We start from the raw sequence: 12,603 nt of genomic DNA on the forward strand, positions 1-12,603 counted from the left end.
GAAATGAATATATTTTTAAGGCGAGGGAACATTTTTTTTTCTCCTACTACAACACCTCAATATCACTTTTGGATAGAGTAGTTATTCCTGTGTATTAAAAACAATTTGAACACATTTATAGTTTTCATGTGATAGATCATCTTTGGAATTATAAGCAGATGTTTCATGCATTACACCCAAAAAGTAAAATATATTGTATGTAAAGTCATACTAGCTGCCACACTCACCATCTTCTTTTAATTCAAGCCTTGCTCAGCGAAGCTGCTTAGAACTGCATTCCAGGAGCACTGATTAGATCAGAGTAGGCACATGATTGGAGGGAAGCTAGTTTATAACCTATGAGATTACCTGTACAAGTGATTGTAAGCATCTAAGACAAACACCTTTTCTTCCTCTGTTATTTGGACTATGGAGTTTGAAATGTGGAGAAGACTGCCAGTTAGCAGAGAGATTTAGATTTAATAGTATAGGATGGGACTTCAGTTTTTTTAGTTTTTTGGGTTTTTTTCCCCTCTCTCTTTTTTTAACCAGCTTTCTACTAGTTCTTATGTACTTCATAATTGGATTTCTCTGTTGTAGGAAAGGATTATGGTATACTGAATCAAGTATTTAAATCTTGTCCCTCCCACTTACTAGGGTAGCTCTGTGATTGTCACTAAATTTCTCTGATCTCTGATTTCTTCCACTTTGAAGATTATGTCTACCTATCATGGTTGTGAAGATTACGTGACACAAAATACTTAAAATACCTGGCACAATACTAGGCACAGTGGAAACCCTCAGTAAATGGAATTTGGTAAAGGCTTTATTGCCAGTTCTAGAGAGAAATAGGTAAGTAAAACTACAAATATGGTCAAGTCACAGATTTTAAGAAATTTGACAAAGTTCTCATGGTCTTTTCTACCTCTTTTTGTGAAATGCTATCAGGAGTCTCCTAGATACATGTTCTCCAGATTCAGTTTAGTTTAACACATGTAATTTTGTTAAAAGTTCTCTTCCTATCATATCTGATTATATCATAAGAAGGGCTAATTAATTTTTGTTCAGAGACTTTCTTATCTCTGATTAGAAATGTGCATTTCTGACCATCTGTAGCTTACAGGCCCCATGTGACTGTGTCCTGATCTTATTGGGGCATTTCTTGGTTATATATGGTAATGATGTTATACTTCAACACTGAATGACATTAATGACTATTTTCATGTAGTGGGAAGGTATATTCATATGAGTCTAGCAAAATAGAACTCTTCAAAGATAGGCAGAGCTCAACATTACTAATCATCAGGGAAATGCAAATCAAAACCACAATGAGATATCACCTCATACTCATTAGAATGGCTATTATCAAAAAGACAAGAAATAACAAGTGTTGGTGAGGATGCTGAGAACAGGAAACCCTGTTTGTACAGGAAACTGTTGTACAGTAGCTGGGAATGTAAATTGGTGCAGCCACTATGGAAAACAGTATGGAGATTCCTCAAAAAATTAAATATAGAACTACCATATGATCCAGCAATTCCACTTCTGGGTATTTATCTGAAGGAACAAAACCACTAAATTGAAAAGACATATGCACCCCCATGTTCATTGCAGAATTATTTACAATAGCCAAGATATGGAAACAATCTAAGTGTCCAACCACAGATGAATGGATAAAGAAAATCTGATATATACATATAATGGAAAATTATTTGGTCATGAAAAAGAATCAAACCTTGCTATTTGTGACAAGATGAATGGACCTCAAGGGCGTTATGCTAAGTGAAGTAAATCAGACAAAGACAAATACTGTATGATCTCTCTCATATGTGGACTCTAAAAAACAAAAACAAAATGCTTATAGACACAAGGAACAGATTGGTGGATGCCAGAGACAGGTTGGGGGAGGGGAGGGTGGGCCAAATGGGTGAAGGGAGTCAAAAATTACAAACTTTCAGCTTAAAAAAAATCTATAATCACTGCTTCCCTTTTTCTCCTTTTGCCATTTATTTGTTTAAAAAGCTGATTTATTTGTCATGTAGAAGTCCCTATATTACAGATTTATAAAATTACAAACATTTTCTTATATTGCTTGTATTTCCTGTAAACTTGCTAAATCTAGAAATTTTATTAGATTGAGGTTCAATTTTCTTTGGCAAGCATGTTTCAGAGATGATGCTGTATACTTCATATTGCATTACATCATAGGTCAAATAATATCCTTTTAGTGTGGACAAGATTGGCTTTGAGTTCAGGTATTGTTAGCCTAATCCATTCATCATTAAGTTTCCCAACAATATTTCAGCTAATGCCATAGTTTTCAAATTGTAGTCCATAACCTCTAGGGATCTCTGAATTTTTTCCAGGGAGTCTGCAAGGCGAAAATTATTTCAAAATAATAATAGATATTATTTGCTTTTCCTCTTCATATTCTCACAGAGAATAGAGCAGCTTTTCAGAAGCTATGTGACATTCTTGTGTTTTAAATTTTTATGTTTTAATTTCTAGTATATAATGAATATACTAATATATCAATATAAAACTTCCATAAAAAATACTTCTTTGTTGTGCCTGATAATTTTTAAAAGTGTGAGGCATTCCTAAAAAAAAGTTGGAGAACAACTGAGCTAATGAATTTATCAGCCATTGATGATTATTCCTTGAATTTATTATTTCATTAGAGGTTGTAAAATAGTAATGTTAATATTGAAATGTAAATCTGATCTTTTCACTCTTCTGCTTAAATATCTTCCTATTGTTCTTAGATTAAAGTGAAACATCTGAGGGACATGATAAGAGTATCTTATTGTAGATCCATGATCATCTTGTGGTGATTTTGCCTAGAGAAATTTTATATTTCTGGACACAAAGCAAGAGGTTGATATTCTAGGATTTATCCAGAGAGCCAATACTGGGGAACAGAGAAACTAACAGAACTATGTGGCAGCTCATTGCTAGAGAAACACAACTGCAGGCAGTAAGAAAAGAGGAATGGAGAATGGAGGTTGACATACAGAGAGTTTTCCCATTAAGGACATTTGCTAAATTCTTAAGTTGTACAATTCTTAAGCAAAGAAACAAAGTAGAGTGCTTCCAAAAACAAGAGTGCAGTGTTTTGCAGTCTCAGGCTGCTGAGGAGGTAAGAAGTAGAATTTAGAACTTTCCAGAGAAAGGCTCAAGTTAACACATCAAGCATTTAGTTGAAAGCTCAGGAGAAATATACCTTAAGCACAGAGGGAAAAACAAGGGCAGAAAAAAATCCTTACCCAAATGACAGCCACTTGATTAAATGAGCACCTATTGCACCTTCAAAAAAAAAAAAAGGGAAGGGTAAGTAAATCTTCGCTGGAGGAATAGGTATCATCTGAAGATTTTACAACTTTTTAACATGATACCTAGCATCTAGTCAAAAATTACTAGCTATGTGAAGTGACAAGAATATAAAATAGATCAGTGAAGACAAAATAGAGGACAGAAATAGATCCACAACTGATCCAGATATTGAAAACAGCACACAAGAACTTAAAATAATACGTTCAAGAAAATCAAGGTAGAAAAAAAAAAAAAAGAAAATCAAGGTAGAGACGGACAAAATTGATGAAATAATGGAGAACTGAATTAGAAAACTGGAATCTATAGAAAGAAATCAAATGGAATTTCTAATTATAAACTGTAAAATCTTACCCTCAGTTGTAACTGAACTTAACAACTCAGTGGGAGGGTCCAACATCTGATTAGCAGAGAATAGATCATTAGAGAACTGAAAATAAAAAGATTTTTCTTGAGGCACAAAAAGAAAAAAAGGATTAAAAACACCAAAAATAGCAAAATAGAAATTTTAGCACAATGAAAAAGTCTAATATGAATTTAAATGGTGTTCCAGAAGAAGAAGTAGAAAACTATGTGACAGAAGTAATATTTGAAGAGATAGTGGCAAAGAATTTTCCAAAATTCTTCCAGTTATTCTCTTCTTCACATCCTCCTGCTCTTTAATCTCTATTTTCTTCTTCCTCTTTTCCCTGTGTTTTAGTTTGGATAATATATATTGACTTTTCTACAAATTCATTGATCCTTTATCCTACATCCAGTATGCTATTAAGCCTATACAATGAATTGTTAATTTCAGTTATTGTATCTTTTGCTTCTAGAATATCTATTTGCTTTTTTTAAAAGAGATTCATATTTATTGTTTAAGTTCTATAGTTTTCACTGCTTTATGTATCCTTCCCCCTGTTTTCTTTAACACATTCATAATAGTAATTTAAAGGTTCTTGTCTGCCAATTCTAACATCTAGTTAATCTATGGGTCTGCTTCTAATGGCTATGTTTTTCCTGTTTACAAGTCACATTTTTCTTCTTGTTTGCATGTCTTGTATTTTTTCATTGTATGTTGAACATTGTATATGGGAACTGAAATATTATTTTATTCCAGAGAGTGTGTGTCTTTTACACTGTTAGGAAGATAAACTGAGAGATACTGCTTTGATCCAATTAGGATCATGTTTTGTTGGGTTTAGATTATAAGTTTCCTTTGTTTGAGTTCACCTCAGATTACAACCATCTTGAGAGTGAAATTTGAAATTCTCTTCTATGTGTATAACATACCCATTCCTCTACAGGACTGAGACTAAGCATTGTAAGACTGACTATATCTAATCTGGAAGCAGAAATCCTGCAATTAACAAATTTATAACTGTTTATTAAAGAAAATTTGGAAAATAATTCCACATAGAAACACACAAAACTCAACCAAAATGTCATCACTTGCAGAGGGAGATCAAAGTTGCAGAATAGAAGGATGTGGAGCTCACCTCCTCCCACAAATACATGAAAAATACATCTACATGTTCAATAATTCTCACAGAATACCTACTGAACTCTGGCAGAAGATCTCATACAATCGAAATTACAAGAAAGATCACCACATAACTAAGTAGGAAAAAACAAAAGGATTGGGATAGGACCTGCACCCCTGGGTGGGAGCTGTGAAAGAGGGAAGGTTCCCTCACCTTGGGAAGCCCCTTCACCAGTGAGGAGGTCAGCTGTGACAGATAGGGACCTACAGAAGCTCGGAGAAGAGTGCAAAAAACAATTTACAGAGGGAAGAACAGAGAGACACCAGCACAAAAGGTCCTTGCTACCTCACTGCACTCCTCAGTCCAAGATGCACCCCTGCTGGTGCACATGTGGGCTGGGTACTAAAACTCATGCGTCAGAAGACAGACCTGGGAAGAAGACTGCGGTTGGCTGTGTGCAGCTTGAAGTGGCTGGAGTGTGGTATGGGTTGTGTGTGCAATGGAGCCCAGGTCTGCCATAAAAGCCTCAGTGTTAACACACAGGAAGGGAGGGGCAAGACTCCAACATAGCAGCCTCTTTCTTAACATGTTCACCTGTGGGCTTGGCTGCACTGTAGTAGCCCCATTGTTATTGTGTGCATGTGAAGGGAAGGGCAGGATGCTGCCATAGCAGCCTCCTCCTTGGTGAGCTCACAGCCTGTGCAGCTCCACCTCCACAACTTCTGGGAGCTTGCAAGTGCTGGAGGGATGCCCCCAGGAGGCAGGGCTGAAATCTGAGCTGTATCTCAGGAGGCTTTGGCAGATTTATGCTTCTAGTGCCTTTGTAAGCTCAGTGCATGCAGGACATCTGAGCAGATTACTGGTGCCTAGCTGGGGCAGGTCTGGTATTAGCAGATTCAGGATTTGCAGGCATGTGCACGTGGAGGTAGCGCTGGGATCTAGGCTGACTTTATAGCTCCCATAATGTGTCCAAGAGCGTGACTACACTCAACTTCAGTAAGTCCTGGTGCTTGACTTCAGTGGATCTACCTTGGTGGCTTTCTGAGCACAGCACATGAGGGACATCTAGGCAGATTGTCTGCATTCCCATAGCTGAGGTGCGGCCAAGGACAGTGCAAACAACAGTGTACTATGTGAGCCCACACAACGAGTGACAGGCAGTACCACAGAGTGTGCTTCCCAGTGGACAGCTTCTGTGGAGGTATACTCAGCTCTTCTCCCAGTGGAAGTGCTCCAGTCCCACCTACCTCACACTACAGTGCAGAAATGGATCTGGGGGCCTCTACTCCATCAACTGGGGAGCAGACTCAGCCCCCAACAGGGCTGTGACAATCACAGAGAAAAGAGGAAGCTCTGCTCAACATCCAGTGCAGGCTCTGGTCATAACAAAATCAACCAATCACATTTTGATCAAGGGAATAACAGACAGCACACACAGAGGAAAGACATGGCAGGCATTCATACTAAAAACAGCCCTCACAAAAATATTAGACTAAAGTAGGCTACACAGAGATGCTCCCACATAAAAACAGTCCTTCAAGACCAGAGTAGATAATTGTTACTCCTAAATTCATAGAGTCTGAGAAAGATGAGTAACATGAAGAAGCAGAGGAATCACTCCCAATTAAAAGGACAAGAAAAATCCCCTGAAAGAAGAAACAATGAAACAGATCTCTCTAGTCTACTAGATCCCAAGTTCAAAATGAGATAATAAAAATACTGAAGGAATTAAGAAAGGCTATTGATATAAGTGCAGATCACTGTAACAAGGAACTAGGAAGTATAAAGAGGAGTACATTAAAATTAGAAAACTCACTTGCCAAGACAAAAGCTGAGCTGAAGGCAACAAATAGCAAACTAAATAATGCAGAAGACTGAATAAGTGATCAGGAAGATAGAATAATGGAAATCACCAAATCAGGACAGCAGACAGAAAGACAAATAAAAAAGAAAAGAAAAGAAAAGAAAGCAACATGAGAGATCTATGAAGTAATATAAAGCATGCCAATCTACACATAATAGGGATCCCTGAAGCAGAAGAAAGAGAAAAGAAGATCAAAAATGTATTTGAAGAAATTATTGCTGAAAACTCCCCAAACTCAAAGAAGGAAAGAGATATCCAGGTACAGGAAGAACAGAGGGTTCCAAACAAAATGAACCCAATGAGACCTACACCAAGACATATTACAATTAAAATGGTGAAAGTTAAAGATAAAGAGTTGATTCTAAAGGCAGCAAGAGAAAAACAAGGAGTTAGCTATAAGGAAAACTCCATAAGGTTATCAGCTGATTTCTCTACAGAAACACTGCAGTCCAGAAGGGAGTGGCATATTCAAAGTCCTAGTAGGGGAAAAACCTGCAACCTAGGGTACTCCACCCCACAAAGTTATCATTTAATATAAAAGGAGAGATAAAGAATTTCTCAATCAAAAACTAAAAGAATACAGCAATACTAAATCTATTCTACAAGAAATATTGAAAGGTCTCTAAATAGAAAAAGAGCAAGAATCTATAGAAAAGAGAAAATCACAACTAGAAATGCGATAACCACAATGAACAGCAAAAGAATAAGCAGGAAGATGTAAAAGAGGACATCAAAATCATAAAACATGGAGGAGAGGAGTAAGAAAGTGTAAATGTTTTCCTTTTTTTAAAGAGTTTTAAACCTACATGACTGTCAATCATGTAAGTAGATATAGCAATGGGTTAACATACTTGAAAAACAGGGAAAATACACATCAAAAACATACAATAGATTCACAAAAACCACAAAGAAGAAAACTCAAGCATAATACATGAGTAAACCATCAAACCACAAAAGAAAAAAACAGTAAGAAAAAGAAAGGAACAAAGAAGAAATACAAAATCAACTGGAAAACAAGATTTAAAATGGCAATAAATACACATCTATCAATAATTACCTTAAAATCAATGGACTAAATGCTCCAATCAAAAGACATAGGGTGGCAGATTGGATAATAAAACAAGAGCCTACAATATGTTACCTACAAGAGATCCACTTTAGGGTGAAGGACACAGATAAATTGAAAGTGAAGGGATGGGAAAAGACATTTCATGCAAATGGAAATGGCAAGAAAGTATTGGTAGCAATACTTACACCAGACAAAATAGACTTTAAAACAAAGGCCATAAAGAAAGATAAAAAAAGGACCCTATATAATTATAAAAGGATCAATACAAAAAGAGGATATTACACTCATTAATATATTTGCACCCAAAATAAGAGCACCTAAATATATAAAACAGATACTTATAGACATAAAAAGAGAAACTGATGGGGATACAATAATAGTAGGAGACTTTAACATCCCACTAACATCAATGGACAGATCTTCTAGACAGAAAATCAATAAGGCAACAGAGGTTCTAAATGACACAATAGAACAGTTAGGCTTGATATTTTCAGGACATTACATCCCAAAACACCAGAATATGCATGCTTTTCAAGTGCACATGGAATATTTCTAGGAGAAACCACATACTAGGACAAAAAATAAGCCACAATAAATTTAAGAGGATAGAAATTATTTCAAGCATCTTTTTTGAACACAACAGCATGAAATTAGAAAGTAACCACAGAAAGAGAAATGAGAAAAAAACAATTGCATGGAGACTAAACAGCTTGCTACTAAAAGACCAATGAGTCAACAATGAAATCAAAGAGGAAATTTAAAAATGCCTTGAGACAAATAAAAATGAAAACAAAGCCACACAAAATCTATGGGATGCAGCAGAAGCAGTCCTAAGAGGGAAGTTCATAGTGATACAGGCCTTTCTCAGAAAACAAGAAAAACCTCAAATACACAATCTAACCTACCACAGAAAAAGTTAGTGAAAGAACAAACAAAATCTAAAGTCAGCAGAAGTAAAGAAATAAAGATCAGAGAGGAATTTAATAAAATAGAGATTAAAAAACAATAGAAAAATCAGTAAAATGAAGGGCTGGTTTTTTGAAAGAGTAAACAAAATAAACCTCTGGCCAGGCTCACCAAGAAGAAGAGAGAGAGGACTCAAATAAACAAAATAACACATGAAAGAAGAGAAATAACAATTGATATCACAGGTATACAAAAAACCATAAGAAAATACTATGAATAATTCTATGTCAACAAATTGGACAACCTAGAAGAAATAGCCAAGTTTCCAGTCTGTCAAAACTAAATCAAGAAGAAATAGATAATTTGAACAGAATGTTCAGTAGGAGTGAAATAGAATCTGTAATTTAAAAACTTCTTGCAAACACATACACCTACAGCCAATTAATTGCCAACAAAGGAGGCAAGAATATACAATGGAGAAATGACAGTCTCTTTGGCAAGTGGTTTTTGGAAAGGTGGACAGCTGCATGTAAATCAGTGATGTTAGAATACTCCCTCACATCGTACACAAAAATAAACTCAAAATGGCTTAAAGACTTAAACATAAGATGGTACACTATAAATCACCTAAAAGAGAACATAGGCAAAACATTCTTTGACATAAATCTTACCAAAGTTTTCCTAGATCAGTCTCCCAGGGCAATAGAAATAAAAGCAAAAATAAACAAATGGGACCTAATCATACTTATAAGCTTCCGCACAGCAAAGTAAACCATAAACAAAATGAAAATACAACCTACAGATTGGGAGAAAATATTTGCAAATGATGCAACTGACAAGGGCTTAATCCAGCATATACAAGCAGCTCATCAACTCAACAACAAAGAAACAAGCAACCCAATCAAAAAATGGGCAGAAGACCTAAATAGACATTTCTCCAAAGAAGACATACATACGGCCAATAGGCACTTGAAAAGATGCTCAGTATCGTTAATTATCAGAGAAATGTAATTCAAAACTACAATGAGGTATCACCTCACACGGGTCAGAATGACCATCATTTAAAAGTCCACAAATAATAAATGCTAGAGAGGGTTTGGAGAAAAGGGAACCCTCCTATACTGTTGATGAGAATGTAATTTGGTGCCACCACTATGGAAAATAGTATGGAGATTCCCTAAAAAACTAAAAATAGACTTACCGTATCATCCAGCAATCCCACTCTTGAGCATATATCTAGAGAATACTCTTAATTCAAAAAAAATACATGCACTCCAGTGTTTATAGCAGCACTATTTACAATAGCCAAGACATGGAAACAACCTAAATGTCCATCCACAGATGATTGGATAAAGAAGATGTAGTGTTTGTGTATATATATATATATACATATATACACACAACACACACACACACACACACACACACACACACACACACACACACACACAGTGGAATACTATTCAGCAATAAAAAAGAATGAAATAATGCCATTTGCAGCCACATGGATGGACCCAGAGATTATCATACTAGGTGAAGTAAGTCAGAAAGAGAAAGATAAATGTCATATGACATCCCTTATATGTGGAATCTAAAAAAAATGATACAAATGAACTTATTTACAAAACAGAGACAGGCTCACAGATATAGAAAACAAAGCTATGCTACCAAAGGGGAAGGGGGGCGGGATAAATTAGGAGTTTGGAATTAGCAGATACAATCTACTATATACAAAATAGATAAACATCACAGTCATATGATATAGCACAGGGAACTATACTTACTATCTTGTAATAACCTATAATGAAAAAGAACATGTGTATATGTAAAACTGAACCACTATGCTGTACATCAGAAACTAACACAACATTGTAAATCAACTATACTTCAAAACAAAAAAGAAAAAAATTCCATCACTTCAATAAAATGACATCATTATTTTGATGTATTTTCTAGCAGAAACTTTCCTGGGACTAGATAGTTTATAATTGTTTTATTATTTAATTGAAATTCTAAAATTAAATCTGTATTTTGATTGAGGGTGATGCTACCTAAGAAATTTTTTTTTTGTCAAATCCTAAAGGAAAATAATATTCATAATGAGACTGTTTGCTTTTAAATTTTGTCCAATTTTCTTCGACAAGGAGGCATTCATACTTTTCCATTCTTGTAAGATCATTAGTGTGGTAAAGTCAATTCAATGTGGCTTCTTAAATTATTATTCTCAGAATTCTTGTTGGGAGGTGTGTGCTGTGCCTATCAATAGTTATTTTAAACAAGTCTTTTTAATTAATACCCAAACTTTCTATTTCTGGAGGTATTAATTTTGATTAATCTCTTGGGTAAATAGGCCCATAGGTATCGGCAGCTTTTCTAACAGAGTAGATAGGTCATGTATTTTTCTGAACCTTTGCATATCTAAGAATAAGTTTGTTACTTTTCTACATTAAAGGCAATTTAAACATAAGTTCTGATGTCATTTCCTTGCCCTCTCAAAACTCTAATGATATTTTTCAATTAAGTATTTGGTATTTAATAAAACAGAGGAGAAGTCTGATGTCAATGTGATTTTTGTTTCTTGAAATATAGTATATTGTGTCTCCATTCTTCACCCACCCAGCAATACCCACTCATGGCATATATACCCTCTTATGTCCATCTTAAGCTAAAACTCATAGACTTTATCTTGCCTATTATTCAAGCATGCTGACAAAAATGGTTTTAAATATAGGTCTCTTTTTTTATTAATATCTTTTAAAATGTACTTTAGAAGCCTAAAGTGAAACACTGGTCGTTACTCTCTGAAGGTCATCCTCGTCAAATGTGGTGATGAACAGGCAAAGAGGTACTTGGCAACTTCTAGACTGTCCTCACTCTCCTTCACTTCACCTCCAGCTTGTCTTCCTATCTGCCAAATCTGTTGATGAGCAAGACACTTGTTTGGACACAGAGGCAATAACTAACTATACAGAGACAATATCTTTCTCTTTGCAAATCCCACTTAGGCAGCTATATAGGCTTGACTTTTGGATTAATTAGTTGGTGACTCCTTCCCTGTTCCTTCAACTAGACTTTTCTGGCTGTTATTACCTCAGCTCCTACTATAGGTATAGAAGGTTTAAATCCTGTACCTCTTATTTCATAAGACTCATTATGATCTCTGCTCCTTTTACTAAACCCTAGCTGATGTTGTTATTGATACCGAAAGTTGGTACAGGGGACAGAAACATGACGATGGGACTTTAGAACTGATTCTCTGATCTGTCTAAATTTAGGATTAATGACCCTGTTGCCAGTAGTAAAAAGGTAGCCTAAAGTGGCAAAATAGTTACTTAAAATTATAACACATGGTCACCAGCAATCAATTACCTATAGGAATAGCTGTTACCATAGATTATCTTAGAGGAAAAACAGTAGCGGTTATTGATTGCTTTCAGATGCACTGCACAACTTGAAGAAAGAAAATAATGAGTTCAGAGCTTTCAATTTCTATCTTTCAATCTGGATAAGGAATCAGAGGGCTTCTACGAGTGCCCTAAAATAAACCTTTATCTCTTTTAGCTGCAGCTAAGCCCAAAGTCTAGTTATGTGGATGTCTAGGTTACAATGAAAATTGAACTTATAATATCAAATGGCCTCATATATTAATGTTAGAACATTGATTGAGAATAAGTGAGAGAATTGTGGTGGGAACATAGAGGAGACTCCAGTGAGACTAAAATCCCAAATTTTGTCAAGCATCTTTTGCATCAGAAATAGCCTCATGTATTCTGTCTCTTCTCTTGTCTGACGAACCAGTAATGACCTTTCCTGAATTGGTTGCTTTTAGGTTCCAATGACCAAGGATATGGACTTGGAAGACTTGGAAGGTATTCCTTCCCATGAAGTACAAGTTGTTCCATCTGATCCTGCCTACCAGTAAAAAAGGGTCACAATGCCTATGGAGCCTCTTTGGATTTTAGAGACGACATAAACTACTACTCTGATCC

The sequence above is a fragment of the Camelus dromedarius genome, chromosome 25 (genome assembly GCF_036321535.1).
Source record: "Camelus dromedarius isolate mCamDro1 chromosome 25, mCamDro1.pat, whole genome shotgun sequence".
Taxonomy (NCBI): domain Eukaryota; kingdom Metazoa; phylum Chordata; class Mammalia; order Artiodactyla; family Camelidae; genus Camelus; species Camelus dromedarius.